This window comes from Seriola aureovittata, chromosome 21 (genome assembly GCF_021018895.1).
Source record: "Seriola aureovittata isolate HTS-2021-v1 ecotype China chromosome 21, ASM2101889v1, whole genome shotgun sequence".
In the NCBI taxonomy this organism is placed as follows: domain Eukaryota; kingdom Metazoa; phylum Chordata; class Actinopteri; order Carangiformes; family Carangidae; genus Seriola; species Seriola aureovittata.
In genome coordinates, this window is record NC_079384.1 from 7,031,060 (window position 1) to 7,045,453 (window position 14,394).

General features: G+C 39.5%; 1 long non-coding RNA gene across 2 annotated transcripts; it reads left to right on the forward strand.

Annotated features, from left to right (window-relative positions):
- Positions 1-1,527: 1,527 nt before the first annotated feature.
- Positions 1,528-14,392, forward strand: LOC130162539 (uncharacterized). 2 transcript variants are annotated; one of them, XR_008826279.1, is made up of 4 exons: positions 1,528-1,954; positions 2,307-2,360; positions 12,235-12,287; positions 14,264-14,392. It is a non-coding gene; the product is annotated as an uncharacterized LOC130162539 (long non-coding RNA). The 2 variants fall into 2 exon arrangements; XR_008826278.1 differs by lacking the exon at positions 12,235-12,287 and having other exon boundaries at positions 1,530-1,954.
- The last annotated feature ends 2 nt before the right edge of the window (positions 14,393-14,394 follow it).

The window sequence follows — 14,394 nt, forward strand, 5'->3', positions numbered from 1 at the left end:
TTATTCTGACTCTACTTCACCCAAGGCAAAGCAACAGCACTCACTGAAACACAACAAAAATAAAAACCTAGCCAGCACATTCTTACTACTGTGTGCTCCATCTGCCCATGACCCACTTTTCTCTCCTTGCCTTTGGCATGAGAGGGGTTAACACAGAAAGCAGGAGGAAAGCTAGTTTCTCAGAATAAGGACATTGGGCAGCAAAGGCAGTGGAAGCACCGAGGTAGGATGAAAGTGTGGTGGAGTGGTGCACCATTAAAGGAGAGCACCCACTAGAGCTCTTATCAAGGGTTTCAATGCAGGTGTCATGTCGTCCTTAAGAGGCTGGATATGGCAGGATTCATCTACATCTCCTCTTAACAGAGTGTACTATTGTGTGCATTAATGTAATTCAACCGGGTTCACCTTCCTCTGTCTTCCATCTTTGTGCTGATGAGCTGTAAAAACAACCACAGAGCATAAGGACAGTTTTCCACTCAAACACTCAAGCTGCATGAATGCTATTCACTGAAACTGAATTATATGTTTTATGTATTATATAAACTTATTTGGTATCATACAAACATTAAAGTAATGAATGTGTTGTTTCCTATTTATAATTAAGTTTTAGAATTAATATCGCTGGTGTTTGAATTTTAAAATGAGGAAGTAATGAAAGGCCTGGCCATGTGGACATATCTGTCTTTCTGTAAACCCTCAAACAGATGTCAGACCCTGTGTGCTTAGATAAGGAATGGAGGTTTAAAATTTTTTTTTTTTTAAATATTTTCTTTTCAGTTGTGTATTTCATGTTTTTTGTAAAGCACACCATGTTATCCTTCCGTATGCTTTTAATAGTTTGCCATGCTTTGAGGTTGTGGTTACAGGTGTAAAAGAGCACACTTGTGTCTACAACCAACCACATCCTTCAGAGAAGCTGGGTTCTCAATCATCATCCATAAATCTATTTAGAACTTGCCTGAGAATCTTCATTTTTAAGTTTCCTTCAGTATCAAATGAATCCACTTATAGTTCTCTGTACTTCCATGGCTACAATGCAAAGAGGAAGTGCTAATAGCTAAATCAGCTTAATTTTAATAATGCCAAATGTAAAAATAAAACAAATAGTCAGAAAACAGGGGTCAAGTTGAAGTGTAACTCACTGAACCCATGGCAACAATATGCTTCCTGTTTACTGCTGAGTTTTTCAAATGTAATTTTCAGTGCGATGAGCATAGCAAACAAAATGTTACTCGGCTCCACTGCACTAGGATTGAGGCTGAAATCCCAGCAGCAGATATCTCAAACCTCACCAAATAAATGGTTTCTTTTTTTTTTTATTTGGGTGAATAGACATTTTGAATTAGAGAGAACAACACAAAGATGGCATCAGTCCTCCATGTTTGTGTAAAGTCAGACTGGTGGTCGTTACCTGAGACGATTATCTCGACGGATCAATGAGCACTGAACGAACCCGTGCTTGTCATCATCTTTTTATTTCTACAGCAGGGCCCATAAAGCCACATTTTATCAATGGAAGAAGTCAAAGCAATACTTCCTCATTTCTGTGACGACCTCTCAGCGTCAAAGACACAAAAGAGGAACAGTGAGGTGGCCTGAATCCATCCACTGTACATGTGAGACGGGGAAAGATAGAGGGGAGGGAATCATATCATGGAACGAGCGTGAGTGTGTCTGATTGATAGAGTGACAGAAATAATGAGCGAGAGAGAGAGAGAAAGAGAGAGAAGACAGAGAGGCTGGAATGTGGTGGAACAGTGAAAGATAAAAAGGCTGAGTGAGAGAGTGTAATGAAGAAAATTGGGGATAATTGAATAGAAGAGCACTTGGGTGCAAAAAAAAAAGGAAAAAAAAGCAGAGAGCAACTGACAGATGGATGGTGAAGAGTCAGTGCACATTGGAAGTACAAAGAGAGGAAGGAGAACGGAGGAGAGAGATCAATCGAGCAGCTGAAGTAAGAGAGAGAGAGACTACGCCACGCTGGAGATAGCGTGCATGAATGTGTGTGCAATATGGAGAGAGAGAGAGAGAGAGAGAGATATGGCTATACCGGGGCACAGAGTAGGTGAAAGTGTGTGTGTATGTGTGTGTGTGAATGAAAAAGAGAAAGAGAGGCTGCACACTACAATGGCTCAGGCTGGCTCACACCGATGCACATTTAAAGACTAGAAGGCATGAAAATGTGATTTTGAAAGAGAAAAAGCAAATCACTTTTTCTTCTTTTTCCTCATCTATTTTTCATCAATTGGATCTTTCTCTCATTTTCTAATCTCGGTCCCTTTTTACTCTCTTTGTGGTTTATCAAGGAGGTCACTGCGGATACAACGAGGAGCAACACAGCCTGAACTACAGACTAAAAGGTATTTACTTTTTCTCTGTTTCTTGGTTGGAATTAATCTAAACAAGAGTAATTATTGTGTGTATCTCACAATCAAAGTAATGCAAAGTGTTCATAATACAAAAAAACAGTGATGATAAAAAGCTTGTGTTTGTGAACTGCAAACTGAATATGAAAGATGTACCCTAAGTATTGGGCACACAAAGAAAGAAGAAATAGTATTTTGCAGCAAGGTGCGTGAGGGTGAAAGTCACAGCACTTAACAAAAAGAAGTGGGTGCTGCTGAATTTGTGGGGGGGGGGGGTAAACATCCTCTGAGGCCTGATTCACATGTTTTATGTAGGTGGGGAGGAAGAGCAAAGTGGGACAGAAAAAAGAATTGCAAAGATCACAGATGCTTCCTTCAAAGGAAACTCCATAGTAATTGCTCATATCACTCGTGAACAGCTTTAGGACTGATTTATGACAGAAGACTGCATGTAAGCTTTATTAGCTACGGCACGCAGCATAAGGCAGCTGTAATGAAGGTTTCGTGTGTTTGTTTGCTCGTAGTTAATGTGAATGATGGAGGCTTTATCACAAAAACACACATTAAGGTAATATTATAACTAAAAAGGATTGCTGACAGGCATTTTCTACTGGACACAGTGGGCAGTGATGGTGGAAAGGTTCATTTCTCTAAATGAAGCTTTCATGCTGAATCCAACTTTATGGCCATAATTGAATCCCTTGTGACTAGTTAAGCCTCTGTTTCATGTAAATTATTCCATGTTCATTATGAATCATAATTGTACATTGCAGTATTTTACAACTGCTCCCCCACAGTTACAAAGTAGGTTATGGCCTGTTGTATTACTTTGGTCCAGGCACAGAGGAAATGGGGGAATAATTTATGTAGATAATATAAACTAGGAATCAGTCTGGGAGTTTGCAGAAAAAATATGAATATTTGTGCTTATGTAATGCCAATATTAATACCGCCCAGACACTTAGAGAATTGCATTACATTTTAGTGGATCAGTTCAAAGAGTAAAAGAGTTGAAATGGAAAGGTGAGCAGAATCAAACGAGAGCTCATCAACACCCACATTTCACATCCTTCTTTAGCTGTGAATTGTCAAAATCGTTACCTGCCAGCTGGTGGAAAGGTGGAAACCCTCTAAGGACCCCAGAGAACTCATACTCACATGCACGCGCGCACACACACACAGCGTGTTATAGTATTAGTGTATGCCGTGTACCAGTGGTCTGTACCAACTCTGTGCACTTCCATCCTATAGATACAACATAATTGACTTTGCCTGGCCTCATAAGACCTGCCCTACATTGTGTAATGCATAACAAGCAATACTGGCTTTAAAGGCATATTTTTCTATTGGAGAAGTGCACCCAGGGGATTTCATTTGGTAAAGAAAGAAAAACAAACTGGGCAATTTGGAGCAGAGTGGGCACATGAAGATTAATGGCTTCTTCACAAACAGAACAATTGATTATAATGGAACAAAGAAAGCCAGGTGACGTTATCAATGGCAGAGAGGGACTAAGTAATTATACATAATGTGTGGGTAATGCAAGAAGAGAATGTGATTATGAAACAATTGAGGAAAATAAAAAACATGAAATACAGTGAATTGGGCAGAAAGTTTGACGTGCATCTCTCTGATTCAGAAAATTTCCACCACCCCTGCCTACTTATTTCCACCCCATCCTGTCTTACCTCATGCTGTTCTTTCCTGCCCGGTCTTGTTCTGTCTTCTCCAGGAGCAGGAGTCGATAAACAGGCTGGTCAGTGTAGCAGATGTGACAATGCTATATGGTCTAGGAATCCTCCAGGGTTCGGTGTGGAGAATGTGTAGGACAAAAGATAGACATGCTGAGAGAATATTTCTACTGACAGCTCACCGCTGTGGAGGCAGAGAGCTCGGCCCTATTAGCTGCAAGCTGCTACTGTATCTGTGAAGAAAAAATGCAAAACCCCCAACAAAATGTTCTTTAAATCAGTCCCATGGGGGTATTAAACTGGGCTACAGCTGTATGGAGTTATGAAAAACCAATATATAAGCAAAATGCACATAGGCACATTCAAATGCATACACATGCGTACACACACATAGACACACATAAGATTTATCATCGTATATGATTTTTAATGAACGTCTAATTGTTATTTGTGGAACTGACACAGTATCATTGTTGTACTCATTAAGATGGAACGCAAGAGAAGAGTTGTTTCCCCTGACTCTGCAGGCTTTTCATTATTACATACAGGGAGATTTCCCCCAGGGGAAAGATCTGGAGGATTGCCGTAAGCCATGAAAACAGAAGCCAGCAAACTGCAACACATCCACCATTATGAAGAACTCAAATAGCTCCAGCTTTACACTTTCTGAACACAACCTCACATTAATGACTGAAAAATAGAGTCAGACTCTTCTTGCACAGATGGCTCAGAAAGCAACTGCTGGATTTTAGATGCGCTGATTACATGGACTTTACTTCGTACATAGTTAGCCTCACTGTTTGCTGATGTAATCCAGCTTCTGGTCTGCTGAGCAGCCTGTTTCAAACCACCAGAGTCAGATGGCCCTATCGCCTGCAGTTTTTGACTCATTTCTGTGCCGTAACAAGTGACTGTAGATCTTTCCACAGAAAGCACACGTTTAGTAACTTCATTGCTTTTTTTCTATCTGAATAACCAAGTTCATTTTCTATAGAAGTGTTAAAGATCACTACATGTATGCGAAGTTTCCTCACACTTTGTTCAGCCTTCTTGGTACAAGGTTATTGGAGTATACAGCATTAACAGTAGTTTATTAGATATAAGTAAGTGAAGAATGAAGGGTCATACTGTCTGTAGAACCAATCAGACCCCATTACACGGTGTGTGGACGAACTGTAATGGGGCCTGACAGGCGTCGACATGGTCCTCACTTTGTCAGCCATGTCTAACAGCATCTATTAGTATCTTGTTGACTTTTATCTCTCAGTGTTACCTTTTATGTCAATGGACGTGCAAGGTAAGTGAAACTGTCACTGCTGGACAGTCTATTTGTGGCTGTTTATCTGACATAAAACCCACCCAAAAGCCTTAAACCTGCGCTCATCTCCGTGTGTCTGACTAGTTTGTCTGTGGCCTGCTTTCATTGTATTTGAGGCCTGAGGTCTTTACTCGGGAGCTCTGGGACAAGTATAAAAAGTAAAAGATGCCCTTGAAAAAGTTACTTGATACTAGTAATTCTATAGAAGGTCTGTTTTATTAGCAATGTTTTTACCCTGCATCTGCACATTCCCTCCTCTTTTGTTGTGAAACAGAAGGCAACCTGCTGCACAGTTGCCTTTGAAGTCTTTGTTTTCATGACATTTTAGTGCATTTTCTGTCATAACATGTGTGAAGAGTGAGTGGGATGTTTGGGTTATATGAAATTAATTCACTTATTGCAGAGAATAAGGCCAACAATTTAGAAATAAGGTATTTTACCTTTGCAAAGGTTAGTGTTGCAACCAAATTATCTTTTTTTTTTTTTTTTTTTTTTTTTTTTAATGTATTTCAGGTCAAGTTATTAAGACACCAGGTATAATGCACCAACAAACTAGTTGTTGTGTTTGGTTTTGTGTCAGTGCCGACAGACATCTGCGCATAGACCTGGGATCTGGTGTCATTTAATTCATGGTTGAAGGGGAACACTTTATTACCAAGCAAACTATAACAAGAACATTGTGTCTCATATATTGGCCCACATGGATTAGCTCATTAACCTGCAATAATAACCTCCAATAATGTGAAATATCAAGATGCTCTAAGACATTAAATGCGCTTCATTAAAATTATATTAAGACTAAAGGTCCAAATGAAATTACATTTGAAAAGTTTGAAACATAATTTTTTCTGTGCTCTTGGAGTCGGTGTCTCACATGAGGGTCACTTGATTTGTGGACGGGGTCACAGGAGATTTGTAAGACTTTGCTGGAGAAGTTGACTTAGAATATATATATTTTTTCTTTTCTGTATCATCCATTTAGAACTGCGCTCTACACAGATTGAGATTGGGTCATGAAAAGTTGGGGTCATCCGGCAGAGTCAAAATTGAGAAAACCCTGATTTAGGGATTTCTGTTGTGTAGTTGAAGATTCAGCTACTGTATTAAATAATGTTTACGGAAAGGGGGAAGTCTTAAAAATAGCACAGGGGATGTTCACTCCTAAATCTGTACCGCATTGAGGTCTCCCAGCCCATCCAGCCAAGTTTAGCCCATGCGAGGCCCTCAGCGCACGCTCCACCTGACCCAATTATATCCAGTCTGAGGGGAAAGATAGCCCACTTTGATCGACACGAGACCGCCAGCTACGCTCGGGCTGACTGGTCTGGCACTTAATGCTGCTTTCTGCTAGACATTTTTCCAGGACAGATGTGTTTGAGTGCCGCTTAAAGAGTCAAACTGTGGAGTCTGTGTGTGTGTGTGTGTGTGTGTGTGTGTGTGTGTGTGTGTGTGTGTGTGTGTGTGTGTGTGTGTGTGTGTGTGTGTGTGTGCATGCGCATACACACGTGCTTGGAACATCAGATGAGCGGTTTGTAACCTATGGAGTAAGATGGGGCCCCTTTTTCCTATAAAAAGATCGTCCTTGGCGAGGTAGCGATGGGGAGGATCGAGCTGGAATACAGATAAAAGGAGCAGGATGTTTATTGTGAAATGGAGAGCTTTGGGTAATTATTTTAATCATCCACTTAATTCCTGATTAGAAGGGTTATCATTTTATGTTTGATTAGCTTCAGATATGCAATTGATTAAAAGGCGACTGTGTGTGTGTGTGTGTGTGTGTGTGTGTGTGTGTGTGTGTGTGTGTGTGTGTGTGTGTGTGTGTGTGTGTGTGTATGTGTCCCTGCTGAGTGTAATGCCAGAGTATTTGGGTGCAAAGAGGATGAGTCTATCACTGGTTTTGTTATCTGCCTGTAAAATTAATCAAGAGCGCCATGACTGTCAATTAAGCTCTTGCATTTCATCTGATTTTTATCAAGCACAGATTTAATTAATGCCTGAAAATACCAAGCATTGTCATAGCAACAGGAAGGCATACAGATGATATAATATTCCTAAAAAGTGTAGACTCTGAAACGCAAAGGATTTTTTTTCCACTGTATTGTCCTTTTAGAGTTAACTTAAATGAATGTCGATGCATTATACAATAGGGTACTCGCTTATTATACCCCAGCTTAGCCCTTCCCCCTTAAACTCCTACGTCACAGCACCAGACCTGTTGGCAAGTGATGCACCATTCATGTAAAGCTAAGTGTCCTCTCCCACCAGTTAAGTGACTCATCCCATCCATCCTGCGCTGGAGTAGGGCTAGAGTGGTCTTGACGGTTCCTTGTCACTGGCGGTGTGAAAGAGGCTGAAGTGTGGGGACCCAGTGAAAGAGAGCAATATAGAGGACAGAACTTGGCCGCTCCACTTTTGCAGGACGTAAAAGTGGGACAATCTGTTCCTTGGATGATCTCCAATTCTACTTTCCGGGGACCGATACACTGAAAATATATCTATACACATGCTCCGTCCTACATAGGGAGAGAGTGAGTGAGAGAAAGAGAAAGAGAGAGCGAGGTTGTCAAAGGGAGGGAATACGAGTATGAGTTGAACTGACTGTCCATTAGGTCTTTAGAATTCAATTGTGCTGGAACTGTGCTTCTGAATTTCCTTTGAGACTGGCCAAACGAAGAGGAGAAACCCCAGCAGCTCACAGGGGACACTGTCACACCAGCTATCAGGGTACAGATAGCTACAGGGTACAGATAGGAGATATAACCATTAAAACTGGGATGACAGACTAAAATCAGCCCTGTGAAGATCCAGCATTACTTTTCATTATGCATAATTTACAGTGCAGTAAACTGAGAATTTGATTTATTAGCCAAAAACATGCATAATGTTTTGTTTATATGGAACCCCAAGGACTAAAGCAGCCCAATAAGTCCACAAGTCATTATTGCAAGTTTGCTACACTTTGCAAAAAAAGAGTGTACAGAAAAATGTCTCAGAAGAGGCAAAGATGGATAGAGATGAGAGATATAAGTGACCTCACTGCAAATCTCTCCATCCATCCGTCTTTGCTCTCCAGGTGCTCAAGGAGGGCATCCATCTCTGTCCTCGTTACCATGATTAATCAGTCCCTGATTCTTCATCTTAGTTTCACTCTATTTCCTTACTGTCTGTTGACCCACGTTGGCCCAGAGCTATCGAAATCTTCTCTTTGATTTAGCTTACATGGCCTCTCATAATCAGAAGTCAGGCTTCTGAATGGGCTTCCCACGGGAAGACCGACTCACCAACTTCTGAAATCTTCAGATCCCTCTTTTATGCTCTTACACTGCATGACTGTTCAAATTTTCATCCATGTGTTGACTTAGAAGTTCAAAAGATCAGGGAAAAAAAAGCAATTGTATGATAGAACTGAATTTAGTTGTGTAATCAAAATGTTTTTATTTTTATTTAATTTGAAAAATTACATTATATTTATTTAGATGCTAAGTATAGTTGTCTTAGCAATACATGGGAAAATTATCTCAGACTATTGAATTTGAATTGAATTTCAGATGTGACCTGGTTTCAGCTTCAGAAATAAAAAAATTAATTAACTAATTTTACAGCTACAACTGGTACAAGCATAACATGAGTCATACACCTTGCACACCACAAGACTTCTGTCTGTTTTCAGTTTGTGGTGTCCTACATTTTCCCTATGCCCTTGTACCCTGTACATAATCAAAAAATAAACTGTCACAACAAACCACTGAATTAAATCTGGTTTTAAATCATGTTGTGTGTTTCCTTATGAAGGATAAAAAATGACTTAAGTATAAATAAATAAATAAATGCAGAAATAAATAATTAAATGCAGAAATAAAATAAGTAAATTCATACATTTTGGTAATGAAAAATGCTATTTCTGTATTTTTACATTTATTTATTTATGCATTTCTGCTCATTTCTCTTAATTCAGTAGTCCTACATCAGTCTGATGCCAGATTGGTTTTGGTGGTATGATCAATGGGATGGATCTACTTTTTGGAAAAAAAAAGAATTCACTAAAGAAGTCTGAAAAGTCACAAAATCTAGTGTCAAAGTCACTAAGTGGAAAGGCAAAGCCCCTGTGTACCAGTCAATTCAAGGCTGTACTAGCAGGTCCATCCCATGGACCACATCGCCATAGCTTTAGACTGAGGTAGGACCGTATTTTACATAAGGACACAGAATATATAGATGAGTAAATGTAAAAATAGATGAATGTAGAAATACAGAAATAAAAAACTAAATAAATATAGAAATGCATAAATAAATCAATGAATATATATATATATATATATATATATATATATATATAAATAAGTACATGAATAAATAAATGCAGACATACAGAAATAAATAACTAGATGTTGAAATACAGAAATAACGTTTTTCACTACCAAAATGCATGTGTTTTGCATTTATGTATTTAATTATTTATTTATGCATTTCTTTATTTATTTCTACTCATATCATTTATTGCCCTTCATAGTTTCCATTCAATAGTAAAAATAAGCTAAAACTACAAGCAAGCCATACTTAGGAGGTGCAGGCTACCCTGACCATATTCCTCTGGCTTCAGAATGTAAAAGAGAAATGCAGTGCAATAATCAAATCAGCAAAAAAGTCATATTGAAGAATGATTCAAGTGAGTGGCTGACAAAAAGAAGAGATTCAGTATAAGACAATGAAAAATTAGTTTTCTGCCTCGGGCAGAAGAGGCAGAAAGACTGTTCTGTCAGGAGAGTGAAATTCAATCCTTTCCTCCACCACTGTTTTCCCAAGAGGAGGAAAAGTCAAGACTAGTTGGAGAGAAGATCGCCAGCACAGGGACAGGGGAGCCAGATAGCTGACGAAACGAACTAAGTCTGAACTACTCTTGTGGCCGAGCATAGGAGTTGAATGACATGACGAGGAAGATGATTTTCAACAACTATGTGTGGGACTGGATTTGCCATATTTAGAATGTGAAATCAAACGACAATCCTTTTAGCCATAACTCTACACTTCCTCTCTTCCTGTGTTTATCCTCACTTAACTGTTGATTTCAGCTTAGTCCTCAACTCTTTCTCATCCCTCATCCAGCCACAGTTGTCCTCTCGCCCCCTTTTCTCTCTCAACCTGATTATTCTGCTTTATGCAAACTACAACTCTCACCATCTTTCTCTCTTGTGTATTCTCCTTTCGCTTTTACATCCCAATTAGTTGGCTCCTGTCTACTCTCAGCTTGTCCTTCTAGCTCCTTATCTCGCCTAGTGCAGACTCAATGTTGTTCAATATTTGATGAGACTTTGTTCATAAATCTACCTCCTCTAGTCCCTTCTGGTGTACTTGAATGATAGTGTTAATCTCCGAAACCTTGTGAGTGTTAACACGCCACTCTTTGTCAGCTTTTGGTTAGAGAACTTTTCGGCCCAATATGTGACACATTGAAATGTAAATCATACTTATTAAAATGGCCAGAGGTGGGTCCTAAGCTGTGCTCTTCCCTACAGTAAAATGTATGATGAAAATGGATTTCAAGGTATTTATTACAGCTGAGCTCTTTTATGGCTATTGATAGGCATTGAGACCTTAAAGTTTACTCCCAGCAGTAAAAAACCTTAATGACAAAGTCTTATATATATTTTTGCTAGCCTCACACTTTTTGCAAAACTCTTGTGTTGTTATTGTTTTCAATGCTTATTCATTTATCACTTTCCCCATATGTTTCATAAGTGGTTAGATACTTTTTCTCAAGTGGTTGCATTTTTTTTTTTTCTTCAAAAATCATCCTTCAGTTCTCTCCTCTTCTTGTCTTCCCTGGTTTACTTGTTCTGACAGACATTGTGTTTGTGTTGAAGTGGCCCACCCTGTCACTCTCAGAGCATCTTGGGGAATCGACCACCGTCAGTCCTCTTCCCACTGTGGTATCCTTCTTTCACCCAGAAATGCTCAACTAGCAGACTTCCTTTTGACCAGTGAGACATGAACAGGCCGGGCTTGGAGTGTTTTTGCATACATGCGCTCAATCATTCAAACACTCCTGAATAACATATAAAATATGGCTGTCTTGACAGATGCAGTAACTGTTATTTGTATTGTTCCATATCATAAAACAACTATACAAGTTTGGTTGGGTTTTGCTGTTAAACAAACCAATTTGTAAAATCAGATTTAGGTCAGTCTCTTTTGACAGCTCAATATTTTTCATGGTCTACAAATTTATTTTAGAGATTGATCCCATTTCCCGAATCCAAGGGCCTAAATTGATTATAATGTTAACCCAGTGGTTCCAATCCTGGGGGACAGGAAGATAATTCAGATGAGTCGCAAGATGCAACTCAAAAGTAATATCATTTTTTTTAAGACTTTTCTCTGATCTTTGATTACATGGTAGATATACAGTATACAACTGATGACGGTGGATCACAGGCAACAGTCACCACCACCTGCTTCCGTCAAGAAAGAAAGAGAAAACTTACAAATAGCGCCTTTAACCCCTAACCAAAATCCTGTGATCAATGCTAATGCCTAACCTTACTTAATGCTAGAACTATCTCTAAACTTCAACCAACCATCCGACTTCTTTCTTCATCTTCCTGTTATTTTCAGGATGCAAACACACACACACTCAAACACATTATTACACACACTTTTTCAGCTGTGCAACAATCGGAGATGGAGCCAGCAATGACAGAACCGTTTTGTTTTCAAGCCAAAAAAACAAATAACCAAGCAGACTCATGTTTCAGTACTTTTAATGTGGCTATTCTATAATCTCTTCATCAAATGTTTCTGTTGGATGTCTGGCAATTGGCTAGCTTCTTCATCTCTACGTTATTATTTATGTCAATTACAGGCCACTGTAAGCTGTGCCAGACACCTGTCGATGTTCCTTGGTCACCGATAGAGGTTGATAAGTCAAAAGTCATAGATCACTTAATGCCCCTTTAACCTTCATCAACACCATGTTTTCTATATATTTTATTAATAACTTACTGACTCTTTAAGTATCTGCATGTTGGTAATCAGTGATTGAATGAGTTTAGATCTGTGGCCTAATTTGAGTTTGTCTCCATCTGTCCATCTGAGCATTCTGATATTCATCTATTTCAGACTCCCAACTCATATGATATTCAGAGCACCAAACTGCCAATGAGACAGTGGGAGATTCCCCGCGTCATTCACCATCATTAAGGCGGCTGTTGGAAATGGTCCAGATCTGCTTGATGGCAAAGCCCCTGTAGCCAGACCTCACCACAGAAAAACCAGGACAGAACATATGGAGGCGCCAGTATGCCAAATCTGAAGCACAATGACACAATCTTAAAGCAAAAATCCACCCTAACATACTTTTGAAACAGTTTTTAAAAGAGCTGTTGATGACGCAACTTGTATTTGTGGGTCAGCGTTATTATTTTGCACTTGGCTAAACTTAACCCTATCCTGCAGATAACTGACCAAATGCAGAGGTCCTAACATCATGTTAATTGAGACATCTTTAAGTCAAAGAGCAAGTTCCTCTTTTGCAGGAAGAAATCAATTGCACATAAAACTATTTTTCCATTCAAAGAACCGTCAACTAATCAGAAAGCCATGTAGCCACAACACTTGTGTTAGGTTTTAATTGAGGGCCATGGCTATTGCTTTTCTCAGCTGGAAAACCTCCTGAACCTTCACAGTATACAGCTTACTTCAAACTAAATTGAATTCAGCACATCCTCAAACTATTTCATGCCAGTATACTCAGATGTGACTTTACTAGAAGCAGATTTATTGATTTATCTGGATAACTTTGCTGAGTAATACCCTAGAAACCCCTTAAATCTGGAACATGGACTGATGTTACAGCAAATTGTCTAGGTAATCTGCTTCCTGGAACAAGCACTGCCTATTAATTTAATGGTGCTCACGCTGATTGGAAAAGCTTGCAAGTTGTCTTAGGAGAAGATCAAAACCATCACTTAACCTGGATGTACTAATGAGAATTAGTACAATTTGGCCAGAAAACACAGCTCAGAATCTTTGACAGTTATCATATGTATGCAGCAGCTTCCTATCATTTGCAGGCGAGACTGTGTCGAAGAGTAGCAAGAAATTCACTGTAGCATGTGTGAAATATTCACCCTTCTATTGGCTTTCTAGACATCAACAACCAAAGCACATTCCCTGTGTTTTTCCATTGCAAACGTGCAAATTAACCTAATTTAATTTGGTTTGGAGTAAAGTACCAGCCAGGATGTTCTTATTATTGCTGTTATAGCTGCACAGAACACTGTGCAACAAGTTCAGGCATGTTTCTTGAAGTTGTCACAAGGCATTGTGGGGAAAGTATCACCACTCTGGACCATATCAACATGGTCAAGACATGTGGCGGGACTGGAGGGAAAGTGGCCAAGAGGTCTATCACAACACCTCATTTAAAAATAACACCTGCATCAAAGAGCAATGACTTTTTACAGTGTACAAGTAACTGAGGGTGGAATTTTCCTTTAAGGAGCTCATATTTGGCTGTTAGCCCTGGGTTGTGCCTCAGACATGGGTTGGCTCCATTATCACAAAGTAGCAATGATCTTGACCTCATGTGAAGCTAAATTGCATATCCAACTCACTCCCTTCTGCAAAGAACCTGTGATGCAAATTCACAGAGTTTATATATAGCGTGTCTTTCATCAGCCTGCTATTCCCCGATGCATTCCCAGTGGCTAAATGGGAAATGTGGACCAGCTCTGTGCTCATTCACACATGTGGACTTATTAGCATTGCCCGTGGCTAGTTTTTCTATTATTGCACGTGTCTTTTTCTAATTTTGTAAAGTTCACTCTATCAATGAAATGATAAGAGTTAAATGACCAAAGTTTACTCCCTTCTCTGCCTTTTTCCCACAGCATGTTTCAGAAGATGAAGCCAGTCTCATTGGATAGCCATGTTTTGTCTCCATGACAGCTATGTCACTCAGCCCTCTCTGCAGTGACACCTGCACAGCAAAGGATGCTGGGAAATAATGAGCACTTTTATC